Source organism: Candoia aspera, chromosome 4, assembly GCF_035149785.1.
Source record: "Candoia aspera isolate rCanAsp1 chromosome 4, rCanAsp1.hap2, whole genome shotgun sequence".
NCBI classification, from domain to species: Eukaryota; Metazoa; Chordata; class Lepidosauria; order Squamata; family Boidae; genus Candoia; species Candoia aspera.
The window spans coordinates 112,591,762-112,606,717 of record NC_086156.1 but is presented as its reverse complement, the minus strand read 5'-3'; the positions used below and the strand labels follow the sequence as shown (position 1 = coordinate 112,606,717).

General features: G+C 44.5%; 1 pseudogene; it reads right to left on the bottom strand.

The window, feature by feature from the left end:
* Window positions 1-8,609: 8,609 nt before the first annotated feature.
* Window positions 8,610-12,965, bottom strand: LOC134497139 (uncharacterized; annotated as a pseudogene).
* Window positions 12,966-14,956: the final 1,991 nt, after the last annotated feature.

The following is a 14,956-nucleotide window of genomic DNA, read 5'->3' as shown; positions in this document are numbered from 1 at the left end:
AGCGCATTGCAATAGTCCAAATGGGAGGTCACGAGGGCATGAGTGATAGTGAGTAGAGCCTCCCAGTCCAGGAATGGGTGCAAAGGCTCTCTTAGCCACAGCTGCCACCTGCTCTTCCAGCAGGAGCCATGAGTCCAAGAGGACCCCAAATTGTGCACTGGCTCCATCTGGGCGGTTCCACCCAATCCATGACCAAGGATGGAAAAACCTTGGTACTGGGAGGCCCAAACACCCAAAACCACTCAGTCAGAGCCCATTGTGCCCCATCCAGGCCCCTACAGCCTCCAGGCACTGAGATAGGACATCCACGGCATCAATCAGACAGCCTGGGCTGTAGTATAAAGCTGGGTATCAGAATACTGATGAGACCTCACCCCAAACTGTCAGATCACCTCACCGAGCAGCCTCATGTAGATGTTAAACAAGAGGGGTGAGAGAATTGAGCCCTATGGCACCCCACACAGTAGGGGCCATGGGATGGACCTCTCACCTCCTATCAACACCAACTGGAACTGACCCCAGAGGAAGGAGGAGAACCAGCACAACACAGTGTCGCCTACTCCCAACTCCCAAAGCCAGTCCAGAAGGATACCATGATCAATGGTATCAAAGGCTGCCAAGAGGTCTAGAAGAGCCAGGATGGAAGTACTGCCTCCATCCTGATCCCTCCAGAGGTCATCCAAGGGTGCAATCAGTGCTGTTTCAGTCCCATATCCCAGCTTGAATCCTGACTGAAAGGGGTCCAGAGCCCTTTGAAGGTGCCATGCGCGACCACTTTCTCAACAACCTTCCCTAAAAAGGGAAGTCTGGAGACTGGTAGAAAACTATCCAGATTAGTTGGGTCGAGCAATGGCCCCCGTGAGGGGGTCATCTTTAAGAGCCAGTGGAACCACCTCCTCCCTCAAAGAGGAATTAACCACTGCCCAGACCCAATCAGGAGTTGTTTCCCAAGCAGCCTTGACCAGCCAGGAGGGGCACAGATCTAACACAGAAGTGGCCAAACTAACAGCTACGAGAACCCTGTCCACTTCCTCTTGTTCAGTGGGCTTGAACTCTTGCCAGATAACCATGAAAGATTCAGCCCCCATAGCCTCCACTGGCCCTGCATCAAGGCTGGAGTTCAACGCAGAGCGGATGTGAACGACTTTATCTGCCAGATGCTCAGCATATTCCTCACAGTGGCCCTGAAGGTAGACTCCCTCCGAAGGAGGGTCCAGGTCACCTGAAACAGGCCCACTGGGTGGCTCTCTGCAGGCACAACAAGGGTGGAGAAATAATTATGTTGAACTGCCCTTACCGCTATGAGGTAGGCTCCAATTGAGCTCTAGCTTGTGTTCGATTATCTTCACTCTTTGTCATCCATTGCCCTCTTAAGCTACCTCGACTCCTCCGTATGCCACAGGGAGTTATGGGAACCATGGGCATGGAGAGGCTGTTCAGGCATGATCTGGTTCAAAGCCCTGGCCACCCTCCCATTCCAGGTGGCTACCAAGGACTTAGGCCGTGAAGCAGATTTTCAGGACACCACCGCAAGCTCCCTCTGAAACCCAGTTGGGTCCATCCGTATCCTGGGGTGGGCCAATCTAATAGGCCCGCCTCCCTGTGGAGGGGATGGGTCCAGAGAACTGGAGCCTCACCAAGAACTGATCTCAACATGACAGAGGAGAAACCAATACCTCCCTCAATTTCAGAACACTCTGAAATGAAACCAGAGTTAATGCGATGTACACTATTGTAATGGTACTTTGGAAAGACCTTGGGAGACAGGGCGAAGAGATGCTGCCTAAAGAGCAGTCAGATAAGAGACAGCAGAGCCCATAGCTGGATAGTGGGAGAAGCAAAAGGCTCAGAAGGGACCCTTCCTAAGTTCTCAGGCAGTAAATGAGATGGTGGGAGAATTGCACTTCCACACTTACAAGATTATGTTCTGACCTATGACTACTCATTCAGTGACCGATCAAAGTTATAACGGCATTGAACGAATGGTGGTTACGACCGTTCCTTGGAGTTCTGGCTGTTCCAGCACCCCTGTGGTCACATGATCACAATCTGGGCACTTGGCAACTGGTTTGCACTCATGACTCCTGGTTGCAGCACCCCACAGTCATGGGATTTCCAACCTTCCCTGCTGCCTTCCCAAGAAAGTCAGTGGAGAAGCCGGCAGAAGAGGTCACAAGTCACTGGGGTTAGTCTCCCCCACCCACACACGGTCTCCAGCCCCTCTGCCCTTGCACCACACCAGCCATTCACACACCTCTGTACGTCCTTCCTGACCTGCACCATGCCTCTGGTAAACCCCCTCGCACTATAGCGTACCGCTGACCCACACTGCAACAGTTGCATACCCCCTCACACCATATGTACCCCCTCAAACCCTCCCTGACCCTCACTGTGCTCCTCATGCACCCCCTACATCCCTCGCATACCATCCCTGAACAGCATCACCCCTCTTGCGTACTTCTCACACCCTTGTGCATGCTCCCTGACCCTCAACATGCCTGTCACACACCCACTTGCACCCTCGCACACCCTTCCCAACCTTCACCTAAACCCACTCACTCCCCCTCCCCATCCAGCAGTAGCCACTTACCTGCCTGCCAGCCTCGCCCTTGCAACTTCCTGCCAGCTTCCACCCTGACTCTGGTTCTGGGAAAATGGCAGGAAGTTGCCTCGCCTAACAACCAGAGGATTTGGTTAATGTTGACAACCAGAACAACAGGGATTGCCGTCGCTAAATGATGTGGTTGTGCTTTACAACCACATTGCTTAGTGATGGAAATCCCAGTCAAAATTGTTGTTGTAAGTTGATGACTACCTGTATGGGAACGTCAAGTGTCAAAACAGATATTTTTAATTCTTACTACATAGGACGATGGGAAGGGTTACCTTTGATTAAAAAAGAAAATGTAGCTTTGCAAGGTGGAAGTTTTGGAGCTGATTTTCCTTAGTCACATACCAGAAGCTACAGGTCTACAAGGTGAGACCATAAGATATTTTTTTATTTTATTTTTTTCCCCTTTAATGTCCCAAAGATGCTGAGGGATTCCAATCTGTCCACAACCCAGAGTGGGGAGGATGCCAGCTGGAGGCCTCCCTTCATTCAAACGCAGTGGGAGCAATAACCATTGAGCAGCTACCCGAAGGCAGGAAGGCAGTGCAAAATAGAGAGACTCAGAGGGCTTCTGGGAGAGGGGGTTGGCAGTTGGCAACGCTTGGCTCTCCTGGCTCTGCCCGGCTGAAGGGAGAGGGGTTCAGGATTAAGGGAACTTAATCTATATTCCATACAGATTAATGTAGAAGTAATGGAAAAGGAACAAAATTTAGAAAAGTATTAAACTGAGGAGAGTTGGTGATATTCAGAGAATAGAATGGGATTGAATAACACAATAATAAAAGAAGAAAGAAAAGGAGGAAATGAATCCATATTTCTCCCTCTAATGAAAGCTTAATTTCTTAAAACTGTCCAGTTCATTCCACTGCCCTGAGGTTTCCTTCTTGTCCCCCATACAAGGACTAGCTTTCAAAGATTGGATTTGTGCTCCCACTGGCTACGATGGAGATTTATCTGCTGCTTCTCAGTTCAAAGAAACACATTCAGCCTTGCATGACTGAACAAACTTGGAGGAACGCTCAGAGGAAGGGAAGGTTCTTGCTTGGCGTCAGACTCACTTTCTCTCACTGTGTTTACAGTATTGCACAGGAATAGACTGCCGTGTCCTCTGGCTTCAAGCTGTTCATTTGCAGATACCGCTGGTTGCAGAAATCGTTCCTGGAGATGGTGAAGCGTCCCTTGACTTTATCCGAGTAGTAAGTGCTAGATGAGCCTGGACTTACGTGGGCCACCCATTCCAGTCCTTTCCCTGGAGCCTGTCTCAACCAGTCCACATAATCACTCCTGAAGTTGAATCCGAGGCTTGGCAGGTGAGACGGAGGGACTCTCCAGGCCTTCTCAGGTCCCCTCCAGACTCCACCAACTGGACCTCTGAACAGACACCTAAAAAAAAAAAAAGTATTTCATTGAGCTCTTCTGCATACAAGAAGTAAGATGGAAAGATCCTGACAAGCAAAGAAAGAATTACCTCTGAGGCCTACTAGTAAAGACACCAAGTTTACCCAGGGGATCATTTTTGCTCCCAAAAGTGAATGGGGGGAATTGACAGGAAAGGATTCAGGAAAGTGCACCGACTTTGTGTTGGTGGGTGTTGCCTAAGAAAGGAAACCATGGGGCTTCTTTAAAGGGGAAATTGTGCCTTGATTTACATATTAGTTCTGATAAAAGAGCCCCTCAGGACATTCATGTAAAGATTTCTGTGCTCACTCCTTATAAACATGATTTTTAAATAACATTCTGAACCAAAAAACAGTCAAGACAGGCACGCATTGGCATTGCTGTTGTTGTTGTTGTTGTTGTTGTTGTTATTTAGGAAAATGGGCAGGTTTACACTGGAGTAAGTAGGGTAAGGTCTGATAAAACCTCCACAGTTCAGGAAAGTGTTTAAAGGTGAGAGAAAGAAAACAGGCACTGAGCTTAATTTAAATAGCCATGTCAGAGACCACAAATGAAAAGCATGGTGCATGTGAGTTCAGGATGTTTGCTCCACAGCTGCTCCCTTGACCACGTTCTTTGGCAGAAACACAACACAGCTGAATGCCGACCAAGCCAAAAGGCAACGTTTATAAGCCACAGTTGAATTGCGGTTACACATCCGATTTGCAAAAGCATAATCAAAGACACCAGAGGCAGAGCCGAAAGAGCTCAACCCTGTGGGGTCTTTTTTTTTTTTTTTTTTGTATATTGGTTTTAACTTGGCAGTTTTATGGATTTTTACACTGGTTGTTCTTGGTGGCTATTTTGTCTGTTGTTTTTATTGGTTGTTAGCTGCCCAGAATTGATTCCACAAAGTGGGAAGGTATAGAAATTGAAATAAGAATACTAAGAATACTAAGATTACTACTATTAATTATAATGCTATCATCTTCACTCTCTCTGTGGACTGAGAAATAAAAAAAATATGGGACTTTGTAGTCTCCAAAAATTCAGTTTGCTGTATACTTAGCAAAGTACATCTGTGGTCAACTCAGACCTGGTTTCCCAGTGAGGGTTATAGCTTCTTGAGATATTACATTTTCTTGAGATCGTTTCAGTGAACTTTAAAGATCATTATAGAAAATAATAATTGTGACTCCAAAATGAGACTCTGTATGCAGACCCTTGATTTATTTCCCCACCCCACCTCCACTCCATGCATGGGCAATGCAGGTAATGCGACAACACTGCCCCCTGCTGTAAAAGGGGAGGAGGACAGGCATCTACCTTTTTTTCTAGGATTCCAACTGAGGCAGAGAGAGAACATGAAGGTTCTCCCGGAGATCTAAGCATGTCTAGTGACACATCCGAAGCAGCTGTTGTCTTACCTGACTGGAAATTCCTTTTCAACTGTTACTCTATGTCAGATTGTATTTTCTGGGGTGGGGGAACTCTTATTTTTATTCATAAATCCAATTAAGTCATGGAAGAATATTTCAGGAAGCACCTAAAATGTCATCTAGTCATCTATGTCACCTCGTACCAACCATCCCTATCAGCCAGATCCTGTCTGCACACCTCCAACCAAAACGAGCTCTTCTAGGAAGATTGAGGCAAGGCTAACCTGTTCTTCCTTCATCCTACAAAGTACAGAGTTTGTAGGGTTGATAATCTGTTAAGATTTAGTCACCGACCATATGTCAACAACAGCTTACTTAGCATTCTGATGGAGTAGGAAGGGATAAGTAAGATGGAGCGGGATGGAGGGAGCGCATCCATCCTGGCTCTTCTTGACCTCTCAGCGGCTTTCGATACCATCGACCATGGTATCCTTTTGGGTCGGCTCAGGGAGTTGGGGGTGGGCAGCGTAGTTCTGCCCTGGTTCACCTCCTTCCTCCAGGGCTGGTCCCAATTGGTGGTGATAGGGGAGGAGAGATCGACCCCATGGCCCCTTCTTTGTGGGCTGCCGCAGGGATCTCCTTTTTAAGATCTACATGAAACCGCTGGGTGAGATCATCTGTATGCAGATGATACTCAATTGTATATCTCCATCCCAGGTAAAGTAAGTGATGCTGTGACCACCCTTTCCAAGTGCCTGGGGGCTGTGGGGGCCTGGATGGGGAACAACAGGCTTCAACTGAACCATAGTAAGATGGAGTGGCTGTGGATTAATGGCACCTTGGGTGCCAGGAACTTGTCATCTTTAGTGCTGGATGGGGTTGCCCTGCCCCATTCAGACCCTGTGCATAACTTGGGGGCCATCTTGGACTCACGCCTTCTGCTTGAAGAGCAGGTGGCAGTCGCGGCCAGAAGGGCCTTTGCACATCTCCGGGTGGTGCACCAGCTATGCCCTTTCCTGGACCGAGAGGCCCTCCGAATGGTCACTCATGCCCTGCTCATTTCCCATACAGATTACTGTAATGCACTCTACATGGGGCTACCCTTGAAGAGTATCCGGAAGCTTCAGCTGGTCCAGAACACAGCCGCGTGGACTATCTTGGGTGTTCCAAGATTTGCACACGTAACACCTTTGTTGCATGAGCTGCACTGGGTCCCAGTTTGCTTCTGGGTCCAATTCAAGGTGTTGGTCATTACTTTTAAAGCCCTACATGGCTTGGGACCAGGGTATCTGAGGGACCATCTCATCCCTATTACATCGACCTGCCCCACCCGGTCATGAAGGGAGGGCATCTTACGGACCCCATCTATAGAAGAATTTCACCTAGCGGGGTCTTGGAAGCGTGCCTTCTCTGCTGTAGCTCCTGCCCTTTGGAACATCCTTCCCCCAGAGGTGAGACAGGCCCCCTTGCTCCTGGACTTCCAAGAAAGATTAAAGACCTGGTTTTGTCAGCAGGCTTGGAATGGGAGGAGGAATAGTTATACCTGGGAATAGCTAGCGCCCTAGGTGATTTTGAGGGGCCAATTACACTCCTGGACTGATTAAAATATTTTGCCATTTAGATTTTATTGTATTTTTATTTTATTGTATTACTGTATTTGGAATGGTTTTAAATTTTAACCTTGTTTTATTGTAATGCCGCCCAGAGTCCCCCCATGAGGGGGAGATGGGTGGTGAATACATTTATAAATAAATAAATACAATAAAAATAAAAGGTCACCAGAGGGTTTTACCAAAGGCATTACAGCATCATGATGTAAATTATATTCGGTCTGCCATTTTTTTGGTGTTCTCTTTGAAATGTAGTAGGGCAAAGTGATATTAGCTGTGGTTCTGCTTTTCCTCAGAGCTGCTCAGCAAGCTGCCAATGCTTTATTGGGATCCTGGTGTATGTTGTATTTGCGTGCATGCTTACTAAATGTCTGTAGTATCTTCATAGTGATTTGGTTGCTCTAGGGTAGCCAGGTTTTGGCCAGAATAGTTTGGTGCCATGACGCATATCAGAAGGATGAAAGGAGAGGCGGAGTCAATCACTTGCAGCTCCTGCCATAAAAATTCCTTCTCACCCCTATGGATGGTATGTGTCTACCTCAATCTTGGGTCTTCTACCAGAGGCCTGGTAGTTTGAGGGTTCTGTGAAGTATCTTAGCTGCTTAAGGTGAAGCCAGAGTCATGGCAGGAGAGACGGGGGGACTCTTCAGGTCTTCTCACATCCCCTCCAGACTCTACCAACTGGATCTCTGACTGAACTCCTAATTGTGGTTGGGATTCAAGGTGCTGGTCACTACCTATAAAGCTCTACAGAGCATAGAGCCTGGTTACTTGAGGGACCGCCCATCCTCCATAGGGTCTGCATGGATTATCTGATCTAGCAGAGTTGTTGTCCCTGGGAATACTTCAAGAGAATAATGACATCTATTGGGACTCTGGAGGTACCCCTTTTCTGTAGAGAGAACTTTATTTCCTCTGCAGAGTAAATAAAACTTCCTTGCAATCTGGAAGTATTGGGGCTGATTTTCTTTAATCCCATACCAAAAACTGCAGGTCTCACAAGATGAGACCACGGGATTTATTTTGTTATATTTTTATTTCAGTTTCCCTGTTAAGAAAAGAGGATGAGGGATTCTAACTGGTTAGTGTGCAGGAGGCCCTGTTTGATAGAAGGTGGTACCAGTAACAAAGAAGAAGCTTCACAGTCCAAAATTTACAGACCCAGAGGGCTCCTGGGAGAGGAAGTACTTAATTTGCAACATTTCTCTCTCCTGCCTCTGCCCAGCTGAGGGGAATGAGCTTCAGGAAGAAAGAGATTAAGTACATATGAAGGAAAAAGAAATGAGCAATGAGCAACATGTAGTAATGAAAGAAACTGGGGAGAGTTGGCAATACTGACAACCAAAGGGGATTAAACTGCAAAATATCTCAAGGAACAATTGTAGGTAAGGAATCCAGGTCTCTACCTCTAATTAAATTTTAACTTTTTTATCAACTACCCAGTTTGTTCTACTGTCCTGAGATTTCCTTCATGTCCCCCTACCAAAGTGCTAACCAGGTTGCAAGATCAGCTCTGGACTCCCACTAGCTACAACGGAGATTCATCTGCTGCTTCTCACTCCAATTACACAAACTCAACCTTCTGTGACTGAATCAACTTGCAGAGCTGCTCTGAGGGAGAGTTTTTGCCAGGCTTCAGACTGACTTCCTCCCACTGTGTGTCTCTCTCGCACAGTAATAGACTGCCGTGTCCTCCGGCTTCAGGCTGTTCATTTGCAGGTAGAGTTGGCTTTTGGAGTTGTCCCTGGAGACGGTGAAGCGTCCCTTGACTTTGTCCGAGTACTTAAGGTCACTTGAGCCAGAGTTTATGTATGCCACCCATTCGAGGCCTTTTCCTGGAGCGTGTCTCACCCAGTGCATGCCATAGCTGCTGAAGTCGAAGCCAGAGGCTTGGCAGGAGAGATGGAGGGACTCTCCGGGCCTTCTCACATCCCCTCCAGACTCCAGAAATTGGACCTCACACTGAACTCCTAAAAAAAATAAAGGTGTTTCGATGAGATCTGTATACAAAAACAGAAAATAGAAAGAAATTCTGTAGAGAGAGAAGAATTACCTTGGAGGACAACTAATAAGGACAACAAGTTTAGCCAGGAGACCATTTTTGCTCCGCCTAAGGAATGGAGGAAAATTGATAGGAAAGAATTTGGGAAAGTTCACAAACTTTGTATTGGTTGCTGTAGCTCGAAATGGGAAACCGTGGGGTTCCTTTAAAGAGGAAATTGTGACCCAATTTACATATCTCTTGGGATAAAAGGGCCCCTCAGGGCATTGATCTCATAGATTTCCTTGCACACGTTTGACACTGGTGATTTTCAACGTAACTTTCCAGTCCTATGAAAAGTGACTGCAAGGTTTTTTTTTTAATTATTTTATTTTATTTTATTTTATTTTATTTTATTTTATTTTATTTATTTATTTATTTATTTATTTATTTATTTATTTATTTATTTATTTATTTATTTTCCTGTGAGGACATAGGGGAAAGGCAGGTTTACATTAGAGAATTAAAACAAAGATATGCAAAATTTCATCACTTCTCAAAATTAATTAAAGGTAAGAGACAATGAACGTGCCCTATGAACTTTTGAAAGAGACATGTAAGAGATAGAACATGAAAAGAACAGCACATCTGAGTTCAGGAAATTTTTCCACCTTCCTTCCCCTTAACTATGCCCTTTTGAAGACACCCAAAAGAACTGAATGTCATGAGGAAAATATATATATATAAGTTAGAGCTGAATCAGAGAAATCAGAACGGGAGAAAAACTAGATTGAGCCTGCGAGGTGTTCTTTGCCTATTAGATTAGTTTTTAACTCATTTGTTGTATGAATTTAATATATTGTTTATTTTGGTTATTATTTTGTGCGGTGTTTTCATCAGTTGCTAGTTGCCCAGAGCTGATCTGACAAGATGGGCAGCCATGCAAAGGACAGAGGAGAAAGGGCAGGTTTCCATTAGAGTAATTAAAAAAAAAAAAAACATTAACATTTCACCACTTCTCAAAAATATTTCAAGGTAAGGGAGAAAGGACTTGCACTAAGAATTTTTGAAAGAGACAGGTTAGAGATAGAACATGAAAAGAGCAGAACATCTGAGTTCAGGAATATTTGTTTCACCTTTCTTCCCCTTTTGAAGACACCCAAAAGAATGGTGACCAAACTATGAGTTGAATTGAAGGGAAAGGTTTGAGGAAAGTGCACCAACTCTGTGTTGGTGGGTGTAGCCTGAAGAGGGAAACCATAAGGCTCCTTTAAAGCGGAAATTGAGCCTTGATTTACATTTCGCTTGGGATAAAAGACCCCTCAGGCTTGGATCTCATAGATTTCCTACCAGGAGTGGTTTTCTCATAGTTTTGCAGTGCTGAGGAAAGTGAAGGCAAGCTTTTTTCTTTTCTTTTATTTTTGCTGTGTGGACATTGGAGAAAGGCAGGTATACTTTGGAATAATTAAAACAAAGACATGCCAATTTTCAGCACTTCTCAAAAATGATTCAGGGTAACAGAGAAGGAACATGCACTAAGAAGTTTCGAAAGATACATGAAAAGAACAGCAGATCTGAGTTCAGGAAACTTTTTACACCTTCCTTCCCCTTAACCATGCTCTTTTGAAGAAACCCAGATGAAATGAACCCAGACCAAGCCAGGAGGGACAATTTATAAGTCAGAGCTGAGGCAGAGAAATCACAGGGAGAGAAGAAACAGATCGAGCCCTTGGGGTGTTTTTGCCTATTAGATTCATTTTTAACTCATTAGCTGTATGTATTTAATATACTGCTTGTTTTGGGTTGTTATTCTGTGTGGTGTTTTCATCAGTTGCTAGTTGCCCAGAGTTGATTTTACAAGATGGGCAGCCATACAAATTTCAAATTTCAAATAATAATAATAATAATAATAATAATAATAATAATAATAGTAGTAGTTATAATACTCGCAATAGTAATACCAATAAGATATGCTAATAAAAATGCTAGCAAATAAAGTCCATGAAGTGAGAAATATCACTTTGTATTCTCCAAAGAATTCAATTACTCTATATTTAGCAGAGTACATCTGTCTTCAACTGAGGCATGGCTTCCCGGTGAGGGTTGCAGCCTCCAGAGCTGTGGAATTTCCTTGAGACTTTTCAGTGAATGGTTATGGAGATAACAGAAAAAGGAAGGAGGCCTCCCAAATGAGGCGGACTCCGGTGACACTTGTTTTATCTCCCACCCCCACCCCACACACAGCCAATGGGATTCAGCGTGGCAGTGCTGCCCCCTGGTGTGGGAAGTGAGGAGGGGAGGCCTCTATGCAATTCCACCCAGAGATTCTTTCGGGCAAAGTTTTCTGCAACATTTTTATGGCCATTTGGAAATTTAGGAGGATTATTCCACAGTTGCATTTCCTGCCTGCAGCCACGACACTACGTGGTATCCCTTCCCTGTATTCTATCTGAAGCCAGTCTCATCCAGAGTGGATTGCAAACAGTAAAGTAGAAGTTGGAAATTTGGGGCCATATTAAGAAGTTTTAGTTACTTTCCAGCAAACTTTCAGATTGGATACCTATAAATGAAGAGTCCTAAAGTTCTATCTAGGGGGCTGATTTCTTTTTCTCTTGAATAAATACACAGCAGAAATCCCTCTGATATGGAAGCAGAGGAAACAAATTGGGGCAAAAGTATTGCATTTGCCTTTCTCCTCTCATTCCAACCCCTACGCTCTGTTGGAGTTGGCTGGAAAATGGACAGAGAAACCCAAAACTGAATTTTATAATACATTCAGTTTTGATGAAACAAATTAGAACCTATAGTTAGATATACATTAGAATTCAAACAGCAGCTTCTCAGAAATATTCAGGAAAAATAATTGTGGATGGAAACCCAAAGGAAGGGAGGGGTCGTGCTCCCTCCACATCATGACACCCCTCCTTGGAGCGCAGTGCAATGTCTCTCTGCACTACAGGCCGAACTTGGCACTGAGGAAGAAGAGATTAATCAGTATGAATGACCAAACGGGCTTTCATTTCAGGTTAAATAAAACCGTCCACAGCAGCTCTCCACCAATTCAGAACAGATTCAATCACTTGTTCCACCCAATATGAACAGCAATTGCTTGAACAGCCACTGGAATGTAACAAAAGTTTGTCTAAAAATTGTGACAAACCTTTGTTTCCTTATCCATGGTTTCTTAAAAAAATTAGAATGGATTAGATGCCAACATGACACTAGGAGAATAAACAATAATTTACACATTGCATTTTCTGGGCCCACTCAACACCAAAGTTAAAGTGAAGGAAACCACATTACTATTAACTTGTCCTTCTGTATTTTTTTTTCCTTTTAAAATATTTTTTTTCAGGTTTCCCCTCCTCCAAATGGAAAACAGATCCCAGAATGCCCAGGCCAAGATCAGCTCTTCCTCCCTCTTGGCACTCAGGCAGCTTTCTCAGCTCCCTCTCAAGTCTCCTGGGAAAATGCAGCCTTCTGGGGCTGAACTCACTTGCAGAGCAGCTCTACAGAAGGGAAGGTTTTTGCCAGGCTTCAGACTCACTTCCTCTCACTGTGTGTCTTGCACAGTAATAGACTGCCGTGTCCTCTGGATTCAGGCTGTCCATTTGCAGATAGACTTGGCTTTTGGAGTTGTCCCTGGAGATGGTGAAGCGTCCCTTCACTTTGTCCGAGTAGTATGTATTAGAAGATGTACTTACGCGGGCCACCCATTCCAGACCTTTCCCTGGAGCCTGTCGCACCCAGTCCATGTGGACGCTGCTGAAGCTGAACCCAGAGGCTTGGCAGGAGAGACGGAGGGACTCTCCAGGCCTTCTCACGTCCCCTCCGGACTCCACCAACTGGACCTCACACTGAGCTCCTAAAAAAAATAAAATGAAGGTGTTTCAATAAGCTCTCCTATAATACAAGAATTAAAATTGGGAAAAAAAAATCTCTGTATAAAGGGAAAAATTACCTCTGAGGACTGCCAGTAAGGACACTAAGTTTAGCCAGAGGATCATTTTTGCTCCGTCTAATAAATGGAGGGAAATTGACAGGAAAGGACTCAGGAAAGTGCTCCAACTTTGCCTTGGTGGGTGTAGCCTGAAAAGGGAAACCGTGGGGCTCCTTTAAAGGGGAAATGGTGCCCTGATTTACATGTTGCTTGAGATAAAATAGCCCCTCATTTCATTGACTAATAGATTTCTTTGCAAACGCCTTTCACACCTGATTTTGAAGTGATGGGGATATCGTCAGAATAATCAGGACAGAATTTTTTTTTTATTTTTTTTTCATTGTGAGTACATTGGAGAAAGGACAGGTTTTCACTGGAGTAAATAAAGCAGGATCTAGCAAAACCTCTGCAGTTCAGGAGTGTGTTTAAAGTTGAGAGAAAGAAAATTTGCACTCAGAATAATTGAAATAGCCATGTTAGAGTCCCTACATGAAAAGCATGGTACAAGTGAGTTCAGTATGTTCCCTTCACAGAGGTTCCCTTGACCACGTTCCTTGGAAGAAACCCAAAACAACTGAATGCCGACCAAGCCAGCAGGCACCATTTGTAAGCCACAGTTGAATGGCACTTACATGTCCAAGTCGCAAAGTTAGAATCAAGGAAACTCCAGACAAAGCAGAAAGAGCTGGAACTTGTAGGGTCTTTTCTGTTTATTAGATTGGTTTTATCTGTCAGAGCTGTGTTTGCACCACAGTCCTTCAGTGGAGCTGGAAGAAATCAGCTTGAGACCAGTTCTGTAAGTATTTACAGTCTTTACTATATACAGCACTTGACAAGCTCTTACACAGCAATTATACAGGGCAAATTCCTACTCACAGTAACACAATAATGCTCAACATCTCTTACACTATCCCCAACACAGAACTGTTCATGCATACTACTTCTAGAACCAAATATTATGCGCTGAATCACTTTGCAGATGTTGGCAATCACATCTGCTGAGCCTTCTTCCCTGATTACTTACTGTTCTCAGCTGTACAACAGCCTTGGCATTAGACCTTGGGTATACCCTGACATTAACTTGACATTTGTATAGATTTTATATATTGCTTGTTTTGGGGTTGTTATTTTGTACAGTGATTTTATTGGTTGCTAGTTGCCCAGAGTTGATTCCATAAGATGGGTTGCTGTACAGATTGAAATAAGGATAATGGCAAGACTAAAACTGATATTTTTGTTGTTTATTCATTTAGTCACTTCTGACTCTTCGTGACTTCATGGACCAGCCCACGCCAGACCTTCCTGTCGGTCGTCAACACCCCCAGCTCCCCCAGGGACGAGTCCGTCACCTCTAGAATATCATCCATCCACCTTGCCCTTGGTCAGCCCCTCTTCCTTTTGCCCTCCACTCTCCCCAGCATCAGCATCTTCTCCAGGGTGTCCTGTCTTCTCATTATGTGGCCAAAGTATTTCAGTTTTGCCTTTAATATCATTCCCTCAAGTGAGCACTCTGTCTTTATTTCCTGGAGGATGGACTGGTTGGATCTTCTTGCAGTCCAAGGCACTCTCAGAATTTTCCTCCAACACCACAGTTCAAAAGCATCGATCTTCCTTCGTTCAGCCTTCCTTATGGTCCAGCTCTCGCAGCCATATGTTACTACAGAGAACACCATTGCTTTAACTATGCGGACCTTTGTTGTCAGTGTGATGTCTCTGCTCTTAACTATTTTATCGAGATTTGTCATTGCTCTTCTCCCAAGGATTAAGCGTCTTCTGATTTCCTGACTGCAGTCAGCACCTGCAGTAATCTTCGCACCTAGGAATACAAAGTCTTTCACTGCTTCTACATTGTTCAATCCTAATCATTAAAGATAAATGAAATCAGCCAAACAGTAAAAGCAATCCAGGTTAATATTCTTTAACCCATATCCCACTTCAAAATAAGCCAGAGCATTTATATGTCCCCACAATGTGCACAGAGCTTTTTTTCTTAAAAAGATCAAACAACCAAACGGCCCACCTCAGAAACTTCGACTTCTCATCACAAACCCTCCCATA